This window comes from Lactuca sativa, chromosome 5 (assembly GCF_002870075.4).
Source record: "Lactuca sativa cultivar Salinas chromosome 5, Lsat_Salinas_v11, whole genome shotgun sequence".
Lineage (NCBI taxonomy): Eukaryota > Viridiplantae > Streptophyta > Magnoliopsida > Asterales > Asteraceae > Lactuca > Lactuca sativa.
In genome coordinates this window covers 6,762,943-6,778,045 of record NC_056627.2, presented here as the reverse complement: position 1 = coordinate 6,778,045, position 15,103 = coordinate 6,762,943, and positions in this window count along the sequence as shown.

Sequence of the window (15,103 nt, the reverse complement as noted above, 5' to 3'; positions counted from 1 at the left end):
GGCATGGAAATTTGAGTATTCTATGTTGGGACATGAAGAGACTCGGCAAATTCACGCCTCAACTCGTCGAGTAGCATCGTGACTTGGGGACCTGTTTAATGAGGGGACTCGACGAGTCGGGTATCTGGACTCGACGAGTCAGTGCTGTTAAGGAAAACCCTAATTTTCCGGGTTTAAGACCTATTTAAAGGTCCTTATGGCCTTCATTTGTGGCCATTACACCCTGAGAAACCATAGAGAGCAGAGGGGAAGCTTGTAGTGTAAGAGGAGGGCTAATTCATCATCCTATGGTGTTTTTTAGCAAAGGTAAGGTGGGATTTCGAGTTGGGCTGTCTTGTGGGGCGGAAATCTTCCATCATTTCGTTCATAGCTGCTGTGAGAGGTAAGGATTCATGTCCATCTTCGTTTGTGTAATAGATTTCATGAATCTAGGATTTCTTCTCTTCTTTTGGTAAGAGATCGAGAGTATGTGATGTCCGCTTGTGTCAATATCTTCAGATTTTGACCTTGAGAGGTCCAGAGAGTCCTTACTCTCCAGCTTTATGCAATCCTTTATGAGTTTGGGGCTTAGGCTATCATTTTATGGGTTATTTCTCCATTTGTGGCTATATGTGTGTTGCACGAACGTAAAGTTTGAACCTTTATGTGACTTTTGAGGGCTAGAAGGTTAAATGTACTAGTTAGAGAAGCACATCTGACCTCAGAAGGTCGAATGAGCATAATCATGGAGGAAACTCGTCGAGTCCATGGGAAGACTTGACGAGTCGAGTCGGGTTGCCCCGCGATTCGAATCCAGTGGAAACCCGTTGAGTGGAAGGTTCACTCAACGAGTCGAGTGAGGCCTTGGAGGAGTCGGAAGACACGCATGGACTCGCCGAGTCACTCTTGTGCACTCGATGAGTCTGGTCAGAGTTGACCGTTGACTTGAGTTAACTTTTGTTGACTTTCGGGTTTTGGTCATCATAAGTAATAGAGATCATGGAGGGGAAAATGGTCTTTTACCCACTACCCGATAAGAGAGGGAAAGAGAAATCATCAGTTTATTTAGATTTGAGATTTTGAGTGTTAATTAGAGATATTTTCCTTATGTGTTAGGCGGTGGCGAGTTCAAGATTCAAGTGTAAGGATAACTGCTTGCTGCTTGCCAGGTGAGTCTTCTCACTATGTCATACCCGATGGGGTAATTATGTGTGACTGGAAGGTCTTATGTGTATGATATGTACGTGATGCATGTTATATATGTGATATGTTATGATACGAGTATGATGATATGGACCGGAAGGTCAACAGAGTATGGGCCGGAAGGTCAACAGAGTTATGGGATGGAAATCCCCTGAGACACTTGGATCGGAAGATCCTATAGAGTTATGGACTGGAAAGGCATATGTGTTGTATGTGGTATTTGGGAAACTCACTAAGCTTCATGCTTACCATGTTATGTGTTATGTGTTTCAGGTTTTCCTCTCGGAATCGCGGGACGACACCGACTTTATTGTACACACCAGAGAAAGAGTTATGAGGATCCTGGATTATTAATGGAGTTGTTCTTTGTAATTGAATAAAAGAGATTTTTATATAGGATGTTATGAATAGTATGTATTTTAAAAATGAAAAATTGTTTTAAATTTTCACGTCGTTACAGTTCGATGATCAGATTTTTGAGCTTCTACGGTGCTACTTAGGAGTTATGATAGATTGCTTATAAATATTTAGTAACATAGTTTTCATATGTATTTGCATTGTAAGGACAAGTTTTCTGCAATTTTTTATAAATAAAGAAAATTTTTGATTTTATCTTATTTTATATTTCCTTGCAATGGCATTTGTGAAAATTGATGTTTGTATGTTTCTATTGTTAACAATGTTGAAAATGGATTTGATTCTTTCGTTTGTCGTAGTGTCAAAATTTACCAAATAAGGAATGATTCTCATCAACCAAGTTTCAATTTGACAGAAACTTGGAATCATGCAACTTGTATTGTGTGATGAATGAGAACCTTCATCTTTGGGAAATTAAGACTAATTCCTTGTTCACATGTATATGTGAGTCAAGTGAAGGACTAGGGGATTGGGTACACTTGGTTGTGCACTGGTCAGGTCCACCACAAAGAACAATAAGACTATTCGTCATGATTTACTAAAGTTAGTAAATATGGTTATACTTACAAGATTAAGTATAATTCTGACTCACTGAAAAAGTTTCAATGTATGGCAGAACAAATAAGAAGAATCAAATTAGGCAAAAAGATAAAAGTTTCTCCAATCTGAAAGAAAGGAGAGTACTTTAGTATCGTGTTTTATGATCATCCTAAATGATTATGAAAACGATATCACAACTAATCCTCTAAGGACACCTTAGTGCACTTGTATGGCTAAGAAGAGGAATCAGGAATTTTTGAATGGTTAAATCAATTAAGGTGAGTCATACTTCGTTCCAAAATCGAGTCTTAGAGTCATTCTCCAAGATTGTAACTTGAGTGACATACCTTAAGTAGGTTATAACACATTCAAATTGGTAGTTGCGATGTTTTGGATAAAACAAAGACCAACCAAGACCCATTGTGTGAAGTGTTGTTCTTGATAAGAATCCACACTATGTAACATCCCAAAAATCCGTACCAAAAAATTTTATTTAAATCGTTACAAAAACCATGTTTATAAAAACATATCATAAAACATAACATAATTCAGAGTATTAATTCCAAAACATAATTTCATTATCAGAGTAAAACATCCCAGACTGACTAATCAATGGTGTGTGCCATGCGATCACCTCGAGCTCTTCCCTCCGCTACCGGAAGTACCTGAAACCAAAACTGAAAACCGTAAGCACGAAGCTTAGTGAGTTCCCCCAACCTACCACATACCCTGCGTAAACACATATAGCATATATTGGGCCACGCCCGCTATTTCGGGCCTCACCCCCTACCTCGGGCCTCGCCCGCTACAACGGCCCCGCCGCTCCAGGCCCCGCCTGGCTTCGAACCCTGCTCGGATACAGATCTATTTCACTTAGGTCTCGCCTGTCTCTGGGCCCCGTGTAACATCCCAAAATTCAAGTCCAAAAATTTCATTTTTAATTAATTAACTCATAAAACATTCACTAGAAAATATTGTATAAACACGTCATCTCATAAAATCAAGTATCATGTTTGAAACCCACAACATAAACAAATATCATATCAGAGTACAATCCCAGAAAAACGCTGTGCGGAAAATCAGATGTGTGTGTGATGCCATGCTACGCAGCCGACTTTTTCCCCTTAGACGAAGAGGTACCTAAAACCAAAAACTGAAACCGTAAGCACAAAGCTTAGTGAGTTCCCCCATCATACCACATACCATACAATACCATCGGTATCTTTCAACCGGTAATCATCATCAGTATCTTTCAACCGGTAACTGGGGACTATTCCACCCCCTTACCACTAGCATACAATAACAAGATATAAGCATACAGTCAGGCATATCCGGGTACTGACCTACCCCTTGGTCCTAAGGACCACTATCAGGGAAACTATCCCTATTATGCACGTAACATATCATACAGATATAACTCATATCCAAACACATACAGTACCATAATATTTTCCCATTACATTCACTTCGTGAACACTCACACGATGCACGGTAATGTAAAAGGTTTGTTTTTGGTTAACGATAGTCGGATTTGGGAAAATACACACTCTTACAAGAGACACACACAGATACTAGATGCCTTGGTAGAAGGCTACTTTTAGTAAGAAACATAGGGTTTTCTAGGAGGTTCAAAACTTTTACATACTTACACTTCACATACTTACGAATACTTTGTTACAAATTCAGACACTAAAATACTTATGATCTCACCAGCTTTAAAGCTGATACTCGCTTTCAAAATAACTTATATCCTCAGGTCAACAGTAGACAGGTACTGATGCAAGGTTTAGAGAAGATGGAGCTCGTTCAAGACTCATCTTTCATTTTGATTTATACTTTAGTGTCTATTAAACATGTCAGAACACACTTGTATTAAAATTATATTATTAATGAAATGGATGATGTTGTTGCTTTTTTACTACTATTCATTGTTGCGATAATGTACATGACGTCCTCCGCCCCAGAACGTTTCCGCCGTTCCTGGTTTTGGGGTGTGACAAAATGGTACAACAGACCCTAATGTCGCCAAATCTTGAGGGCGAAAACAACCTCCCTCAACTCCAGGTCGTGTGTCGGGTAATTCACCTCCTGAGGCTTCAACTGCCTCGATGCGTAAGCGATGACGTGCCCTCTCTGCATCAACATTGCGCCCAAACCCGAGATGGACACGTCACAGTATATTACAAAATCATCTATGCCCTCTGGCAGGGCTAAGATCAGCGCCTCGCACAACCTCCATCTAAAAGTCTCGAAAGTTGTATGTTGCTCAGGTCCCCAGCGGAAAGTCACCGACTTCTTGGTTAGTCGGGTCAGTGGAACAGCTATCTTGCAGAAGTCCTGGATGAATCTATGATAATAGCCCGCTAAACCAAGGAAACTCCGAATCTCATATGGAGACCTCGGAACCGCCCATCTCATCATGGCCTCTACCTTGGCCGAATCGACCAGTATACCGTTCTGGTTGACGATGTGCCCCAGAAACTACACCTCGCGCAACCAGAACTCACACTTGGAGAACTTTGCGAAAAGTCTCTCCCTCCTCAGCGTCTCCAACACCTCTTGAAGAGGCCTTTAGATCAATCCAAATATCAAACAATGACTATGAATAAGAACAAGATAAATTCACGAAGAAAAACTTTCACTAAGAAAGATAATCTCACAAAGAGATTATCGTGTGCACAAAGCGACAATTAGGGTTTGTGAAAGACGTAACCATTCACAAACCTATAAAAAATAATATATACTGCTATTCTAGACGATCCCTACAATTCAGGGATACGCCAGCTAATAAATAAAGATAACTAAGGAAACAGGATAAATACAAGATTTGTTACAAAGCATTGAATAAGCTAAACTATTACAAACTAAGCTGCTGACGTGCTGGCGCTGATGCTGAGATACATGCTGACACTGAGTCTGTTTTAAACATTATCATATTTCAAGGCTTGACCTTTCAATCTCCCCCAATATGATGATGTTCAAAACAAACTAAATTAAGACACCCCTTGAAAGGAATTCTTCATACTCAGCTTCAGCTTCAATTTTAACGGGCCAGTAAGGACTGTCCAGCAACTCCTGTCTTCTGTTCAGCAGCTCCATGGCGATAAGAATGTGAAATTCTCCGGATAGATCTTGATGACTCATGCACATTTGCCTTAAGCCAACAAGGTGAGTGGTTGGAGCTTTTGGAATCTCAGTAGTGCGCTGAAAGCACATCCTCCTGTTTTTATCAAGGTAGAACATCCCGTGTTCAGGAGCTGAGATGAATTGATGCTGAACCGGATCAACACCGAGAGGAAGAGAATTATTAATCACATCAGCACCGAAGTCTAGAACCAATACTTCTTCACCATTAACATGAAACTTGGTCCTTCGAGATCTAGGAACTGACGACCTTTGGCCTTGATGTTGAGGTCGGTCTTTAGGAACAAGATCCAAACGCTGAACCTTCTTGATTAGTAGATGAAGAGCACAAGTTAGTTCGGAAGAGTGAACTGAGGTTTGCTTGGATGCTAGATCGAGCAGTTCCATCCATTCCGAATACCCATATCTGATCAACTCATCTCTTTTGACAACCTCAGTATATGAATGCTGAGGACCTTGACGAGTAATCAACAACGAAAGGATTTTCTCGTTTCGAGGTTTGGAAGCTTTGACCTTGATGATCTTGTCACCCCACATTCGCCAATCGAAAACATCTTCAAATCTCTTTCGATCAATCCGGTCAAGAACACTGTCAGCCTTAGGCTTACTAGAGCCAGTAGGAGGTTGAGAAGACTGAGCCTTGGACTGAAATTCCAGGAACTTCTGCATCTGAGCTTCAAACGATCCCTTGGCCTGAAGTTTGTGCTGAATAAGGGATTCATCAGCTTGAGCAATGTTCTTTAGAAACTGAGCTCGATTGGCTTCATCAATAATTTGCTTGACTTGGTCAAGGGACATGTTCCATTCAGTGGCAAGGTTTGAAATACTGACAATAGATTTGGGTTTCTTTACAGTTGAAGAAGTATCAGTTTGAGAATAATCCAAGTCAGTATCTGCTACCTTCCGCTTTCGAGACAACGGATGAGATTCTTCACTGGCAACGTCCGAATCCTCTCCTTGGACCGGAATGATAGGATCAGCAATATCATCAGCTAGAATCGGATGAGATTCTTCAAGGTCATCTGAGCTTTCTTGCTGAACTGGAATGAGAGGATCAATGAAGTTCATGTCAAGAATTTGACATTCGTCATCAGGTTCATCATGCTCTTCATCATGCTCACTGTCTTCAAACAATTTTTCAGTAGCTGCTGGACTATTATGCCCCGCAGAATCAGATTTACGAACGGGGTTGAGAGATTCATGCTGAATGATAGTGTTGTCAGCAGCAGGTTCTGTGTCTTTCTCATTTGGTTCACCATCAACATGATCATCAGCATCAGCATCTTCATCAGTATCTCCCCCTTTTTGAGCATCATCATAGTGGGGACTAGCGGGAGGAGTAAGTAGGAGAACCTCCTTGATTTGTTGAACATCAGCCTCAATTCAAAGCAGACGCTGACTCATGTCCCGAGTCAGTGACATCAGTTCAGAAAATGCTGAAGCAGAAATTTGAACCATTGAGGTACCTGGGGCAACTGGAGAGCTAGGAGGCATTCTTGGAGAGAAATGGTGATTTGCCGGTGATTGATGCTCCCCCTGAGACTGATGCTCCCCCTGTGAGGGATGCTCCCCCTGAGATGGATGCTCCCCCTGAGGCATCGAATCCTGTGGTGCAGAGGAGGCTTTGCCAGAGTCCGAGATGATGTGATGAGACAGTTGAGGGGAGAAATGATCGCCATCATGATGCTCCACCTCTTGATCAGCATGATCCATATGATTACCATCAGCACCTCCTTCATCAGTGTCAACGGTGAGAGAAGGCACAGTGTATGGATTGGCAATCCATTCTCTCATCCGATCGGAGATTCCAATGTCAGTATCTAAAGGATCATCCTGATACATATGAACTGACATTCGAGGACATTTGATTGGATTCCCAGAGTGAGAAAAGTAGTCAGCAGCGAAGAACTTGTCGAATACCAGGGCAATCCAGCGTGGAAAGGGAACATGATCAGCACGCACATTTGCACATAGAAGCTGAACAAGCTGATCAAAGAATAGTGCCCCATAATCCAGCCTTTTGTTGAGAAGAAGGGAGCAGACAACTTGTTGCTCATAGTTGCTCAGTTGGTCACCACTATGAGACTTGTGACCCACACACTTGCATAGAGCTCCAGTGAAAAACTTCCAGCCTGGGGTCATGCACTGACGCAAAATAAGAGCTGATCGAGTACCAGCCTTTGAGTGATCATAGCCCAGTTGATCAAACATGCGTTTACATCTTTCAATAGTTGGGGGTTCAGAGAAGGGTTCGAAAATTGGTAACCTTAAAGGAGCACTGAGAAGTTCTGCTGTGATGAAGACGGAGTGTCTTCCATGGCCAATGGTTCCGGTGATGGCGTTGTTTTCTTCATTAACGGTTGCAGTGTAGTAGAACTCACATACTTGTTCTGGGAAGAACTCTGATGGTACATCGCTGATTGCATATCGAAGGCGACAAGAAGCCAAGAAATTGACGAAATCATCGAGTCCAAGACCTCGATGAACCTCTGGAATGTCTGGGTTGAAGACTACATTGGTGGCCTTGATGTGAATGGGAAGAGGAGGAGAGTTTGGGGCAGGAATGACCCTTCGAGAGGTTGAGGAGTATGTAAACAGAGATGCCGCCATTGGAGAGGATTTGAGAATTCTAGGGTTTTTGAGAGAAGTTCAAGGTTTTTGGAAGGAAAAATTAAACCAAGGAAGAAAGAGGTTTAAATATGGAATAAAAGGGGTTTTTAAAAGGTAATGATTATCTTCATTAAAAAGGTGATGATTATCTTCTGATATGCTTGATTATCGTCATTAAGGATAACGGCGCATAGTAACAACCTGTCAGAGTAGAATATAGTCGTTGGATAAAAGAGCCATTGACTGAATGTGAAACGTCAATCAGTGTTTGCGGAAGCGCTGAGCTCAGTGTCACAAAAGTTACATGCTGAAGATATTTCTCCGTCAATTCAAGGTACAGCTTGCTTATTCAGGGCTAGCAAGGAGAGTGGTGCGTGTGATAGATATTAGTTACATTATCTAACCATCGGCACAGAGTTTTGTGACTTCATCAGTGAGTGGTTTATCTTACTGAATCATTAGTCACTGAATAAGAGGAGGGTAAAGAATGGATTGTTGCGTGTGATAAACCTTGGTGTTTTGGTCTAACCATCGGCAAAGATTTTTAGACTCTCATCAACGTGTGTTTTTGCACACTGAATCACAGAATCAGTGTAAGATTGGTAAGAAGGGGTAGTTGCGTGTGATAGATCTTGGTGTTTTGATCTAACCATCGGCAAAGATTTTAGATTCTCATCAGTGTGTGTTTTGGCACACTGAATCATAGAGTCAGTGTAAGATTGGTAAGAAGGGGTAGTTGCGTGTGATAGATCTTGGTGTTTTGATCTAACCATCGGCAAAGAGTTTCAAGTCGTTATCAGTGTATGGTTTAATACAGTGAATCATTCAACTTTTATTTAGAAGATTTGAGGAAGAGATAGAGATAAGAAATCAAACCAAAGTGCTCAGTAGCAAATATCATCAGTATTTCATCATCAGCACAATGTACATCAGCTTATAAGACAAAATCAAACATTAGTACAATTAAACATCAAAATCAATTACAAGGAAATCATTCCCAGCTCCCCGATAATGTAAGCCGTTGATTGAGAATCCAGTGCCTTTGTGAAGATATCAGCAAGTTGCTCCGAAGTCTTGACATGTTCAAGAACAACTATATATCATCTTTTCTACTTGCTGAGAGTACGATGTTCTTGTCAGTGTTTACAACTCTGCCTTCTTTCTTTGTAAAGTGAACTTTTATAGTCAGCATCACACAATTGACTAATAGAAATAAGGTTGTGTTTGAGACCCTTAACATATGAAACGTTTTGGAAAACCACGTTATTGCATTTGATGTTTCCATATCCCTTAGTGAACCCCTTTCCATTGTCTCCATAAGTAACTGCAGGACCAGTTTTCTTAACATAATCTTCCAGGAGAGACTTTGATCCTGTCATATGCCTTGAGCAACCACTGTCTAAGTACCAAAGATGCTCCTGTCCCTGCAGTGCTGAGAAACTAGTTAGAACACACTGACCCATTCGAAGATGGGTCATTCACAAAGTTATTTGATAATAAATTATAACACTCCTTAGGAAGACAATTTAAAGAGTTTGACTTAAGAGTCCATTTTTCATTCCTAACTTTAATATTTTTAGCTCTTGAGGATGATTTATCAAAAGAACATTCACTGATCTTGTGAGAGGAGTCACCACATCTGTAACAAACTCTAGTTCCAAAGTTCTTCTTGGTGAGCAAATTTTTTGATTTAACACATTTTGATATGTAAGATTCACCAATAGAGCTTTGAGTCCTTTTGTTTATCACTGAGTCACGACTGAGTTCAGTGTCAGAAAGAATTTGATCAGTGTTAGAAGATGAAATATCAGTATCTGATTTTGACTCATTCACAGATGGATTGCAATCAGGGAAGTGCTTGAGTTGTTCATGAACAGCATGAAACACTCCATTAGAGATAGGAAAAGCAATAATATTCTCAGTTAGAGGGGTTGGTCAACATTACACTCAGTGATACCATCAGAATTAATAGTACAATATTCATCAATTAAACTTTGATTAATAAAAGAGTTACTGACAAACTTATTTTTGAAATTATTTTTCATCTCATTCATGGAATAGACCTCAGATTCCTTTTCTTGTGATTTAAAAACTTTTTCAGCTTCTGCAAAATTACCCCCAAGAATTTTTTCACAAGAATGTGGAATTTGAGCTGAAATAATATAATTGGCATTCTTATGAGATTTTGCCCAAGTGTGAAGCACAGTTTGTTCTTTGATCAAAAGATTTTTAACATCGTCAATTTCAGCAGACAAGGATGAATTTGACAAACTGGTAATTCTAAGATTTTCCTGAGTGGACTCAATAATGCTATTTTTTTATGGATATATCAATTTCAAGAAGATCAATTTGATTTTGCAAATTTCTTATGGTTTGATTCTTCTTAGAATTAATGACACCCAAATACTCAAACATTTTGATTTTTTCATTCATTGAATAGGAAACAAAGTTTTTAAACTGGTACATTGAAGAAGAGTCAATGTTGTGCTTCCTGGAATTTTCAGCATCAGACATATCAGTGTCAAAAGTACTTTTGTCTTTATCAGGAATATCCGGGTCCTCTATTTTGACCATGAGACACTTGACTTCATCATCTGATGACTCTTCATGAGTTTTCCATTTTTCTTCTTCAGCTACAAGCACTTTATGTTCCAAATTTTCAGCTTTCAGCTTCTCAATCAGCTTGTTGTACTTCTGCTTCCAGTATTCATCTGTGCCTTGTTTCTTTTGTTTACAATCCTTTGCAAAATGATCAGTGCTCCCACAGTTAAAGCACTGAGCCTTCTCTTTCTTATCAGCACCATGCCTTTTATCAGCTCCTGACCCTTTTGAGAACTTTCCACCAATCTTCTTTTGAAACCTTGAGAAGTTTCGACCTGATTTTTCAAAGGTCTTCACAATCAAGGCTGCACTAGCTACAACCTTTTCAATATCATCAGTGTCAGTTTTAGATGAATCAGTGTCTGAATCACTTTCTGTGTCTGAGTCTGCCACAAGCTTTTTGTTGGAGAACAAGGCTACAGAAGATTCACGCTGAGAATCCTTCATCAGTTCCTTTCTTTGAAGCTTGGATTCTTCATAGTATCGAAGATTTCCATAGAGACTTTGTAAGTCCATAGAGTTGATCTTCTCACTGTTTTTCAGCACATCAACATGATTCTCCCAACCTGCACCTAGAGAATCCAAAAACTTTTGCACTAGAACAGTTCTATGCTTCAACTGATCTAGTCTCCGAAGATCGTTAACAAGAGTATTGAATCTGTTAAAAGTTTGAGTCAAGGTTTCACCTTTCTTAGCAAAAAAATGTTCATACCTTCGGTTAAGATCATTTATTTGAGTAGCCTTGACTTCTTCAGTTCCTTCAAAAGATACAGTCAGCGTATCCATCATATCTTTTGCTGAGATGCAATTTTGAGCCAACCCAAAGATGTTGTATGGCAATGAGTAGCTGATAGCGGCACGAGCACGAACATCCAAACCATGTTTTCTCTTGTCGTCTGCCGTCCAGTTTTCTTTTGGAGTTTTCTTCATAGTGCCATCAGGAACATTGTTTTTAAGAGGCTGATACATCGGAACATAAGGACCTTTTTCAACGATGTCCAGCATGTCTTCATCAACAGATTCCAAGGCATATAGAGCCTTTATTTTCCACATAGCAAAGTTAGTTTCATCGAAAGGAGGGATTTTAGCAGAAGGATGATTTGATGAGTTTGATGAAGAAGAAGATGAAGCCATTTGTTTGATAAAAGAAACCTGCTCTGATACCAATTGAAGAGGCCTTTAGATCAATCGAAATATCAAACAATGACTATGAATAAGAACAAGAGAAATTCACGAAGAAAAACTTTCACTAAGAAAGATAATCTCACAAAGAGATTATCGTGTGCACAAAGCGACAATTAGGGTTTGTGAAAGGCGTAACCATTCACAAACCTATACAAAATAATATATACTGCTATTCTAGACGATCCCTACAATTCAGGGATACGCCAGCTAATAAATCAAGATAACTAAGGAAACAGGATAAATACAAGATTTGTTACAAAGCACTGAATAAGCTAAACTATTATAAACTAAGCTGCTGACGTGCTGGCGCTGATGCTGAGATACATGCTGACGCTAAGTCTGTTTTAAACATTATCATATTTCAAGGCTTGACCTTTCACCTCTCTCAAATGCTCCTCATGATGCTCTTGTGTCTTGAAGTAAACCAACATATCATCAATAAAAACTATCACAGACCGATCCAGCATCAGTCTGCATACGTGGTTCATGAGGTGCAAGAATGCGGCAGGAGCATTAGTGAGCCCAAACGACATCACCACAAACTCGTAATGACCATAACGAGCCCGAAAGGTTGTCTTCTGCACATCATCATCCCTGACTCGCATCTAGTGATAACCTTATCGTAGATCAATCTTGAGGAACCAAGATGCACCCTGTAGCTGGTCAAAAAGATCATCAATCCTCGGGAGGGGATAATGGTTCTTCGTTGTTACCTTAATCAACCTCCGATAGTCTATACACATCCGGTGGGATCCATCCTTCTTTTTCACGAATAGAATCAGGGCTCCCCATGGCGAACTTCTCAGCCTAATAAATCCCTTGTCTAACATCTCCTGCAGTTGTGTAGAAAACTCCTGCATCTTGGGAGGAGCCAACCGATACGGGGTCTTGGCTATCGGATCCGAGCCCGGAGTCAGGTCAATCATGAACTCCACCTATCTCTCCGGGGGTATCCCAGGAAAATTCTCTGGGAATACATCCGCATACTCTCTCACCACTTGCACATCATCCATAGTCGCCTTACCCGTCTCCCGGGTATCCATAACATAGGCGACAAATCATGTACATACCTGATGAATGTAGTGTCTGGCTCTCGCTACAGAACACATGACCGGTCCATGCTGCGGTCTCACACACTGAATCACTAGCTCTCCCCCATTTGGGGTCCTGACCTGAACCAACTGTTGCTCACAGTCGATCACCACCCCATTAGGGCTCAACCAATCCATGCCTTTGATAACCTTATTACCCCTTAAAGGAATGGGAACCAAATCCACGAGATATCGTTCGTCATACATCCTCAAAACATAGTCCTTATAAACCTCTGATGAGCCGAACGGACCAATCGTCCGCAATCACGACCTCTAAAGGACAATCCAACATGCTCATAGACTCAACAAACCTCTTACTAAGTGTAAGAGAAACGAAAGATCGGGTAGCTCCCGAATCAAATAACACCAATACTGGTATACCGTTCACATGGAACGATCCTAGCATAATACTTGAAACATGAAACATAAATACCAAAATTGACATATAATAAGATATAGGGAGAAGAAACATACCCGTCACCATATCTGGTGTAACGCGTTCCTCCTCGGCAATCAGCTGGAAGGCTCGGCTCCTCACCATTGGAGCATCTGTCTTGCCCTGCCAGCCATCCATGATCTGTAGGGTGGCTGGAGTTGGCGCCGCCACTGGCGCTGCTGGTACAAATCTCAGCCAGTTGGCCTTTTTATGGCCCCTCTGATTGCAATGGAAGCAAATCAGGTCTGATGTCTAAATGGTGGGGGTAGGGGCAGTACAATCCTTTCTAAAGTGCCCAGTCTTTCCGCACTTATAGCAGCCTGATCCCCCAGCTGTGCATACTCCCTTGTGTGGCATGTCACATTTTCCACAGCGGATCAGGCCCTGGTGGCCCTTTGACCTCGATTCGAATCCCTTGGGTTTCTTCACCGAAACCCCAATCGTCTACCGTTATCACATAATAGCATAGCCTACTAGCACATAAATCATATCAGATAGTGGCATACTAGACAATTATCACAAAGACAATTATCTAACTATAAACTCCTACTAGTGGGCTTGGTGCCTTAGACCCGCTGCTACCTGGAATGTAACTCACCTCGTAAAGTTGAATGCAAAATCTCACAGTGAGAAATCTCTAACGGCTGCTCCGACGACCCCCCAAGCTATCATTACCATAATAACACTTAGTCAAAATCCAATACTCCTTTTTAGGGTAAAAGGACCATTTTACCCCTAATCAAATTTAGACCATAACCTAGGCCCAAATCCATAAAGCCAATGGCCCAACATTATAAGGCTTTTCCAAGCCCACTTATGGCCTAATTTCATGAATTGGGCCCAACTCCTCAAATGGGCCTTCCCTTGAGCCCAAACATGTCCTTAGCCTAATAACTGACTTCCGATGGCCCACTGAGGCCCAATAGCTAAGAAGTCCAAAGATCGGCCCAAACCGAGGCCCAAATGATGAAACCCTAATCTAGTGAGTACGCGAGGAGTACTCCTCTGTACGCTAAGCGTAGAGCTTGCATGGCTTGTACGCCTAGCGTACAATTCTGTTAAGCCAAAACTCCAAAAAGGGTTTAATCCCTTAAGACCTTAAATTCCAAACGTAGGTTTGAGTACAATAAAGTGTCTTAATCCATAAAGTCGATTACTTGGTGGCTTGACCCACCAAATGAACCCAAACTTAAAATATGGCAACTAACTTCCATGGAAACGGCTAGATCTCATGCATGGTCACAAGAGGACCTTCAAGATTGAAACTTTTCTGCTCTTAGGACTCATATAGCACTAAGGGTGGTAGCTCCTGCAGCTGCGTAGACAACTCCTGCATCTCGGGAGGAGCCAACCGATATGGCGCCTTGGCTATCGGAGCCGCACCAGTAACAAGGTCAATCCTGAACTCCACCTGTCGCTCCGAAGGTATCCCAGGAAGCTCCTCCGGGAAAACATCTGCAAAGTCTCGAACCAACGGAACCTCGCTCACTGTCGCCTTACCTGCCTCCCGGGTATCCATCACATACGCGACATATCCTGCGCATCCCTGCTGAAGGTAGCGCCTCGCCCTCGCTGCTGAACATATTGCGGGTCCATACTGCGGCCTCTCGCCATGAATTACTAACTCTCCCCCGCCTGGGGTCCTGACCCGCACTAGCTGCTGTGCGCAATCTATCACCGCCCCATTAGGGCTCAGCCAATCCATGCCTATAATCACCTTGTTCCCACGCAACAGAATGGGAACCAAATCTACCAAGTAGCGCTCCTCAAACAAACGCAGCACGCAATCTCGAAATACCATCGATGCTCGCACCGATCGATCATCAGCAATCTCCACCTCCAAAGGGCAATCTAACTCGCCCGATGACTCATGAAACTTCTTGCTAAGCGCAAGGGA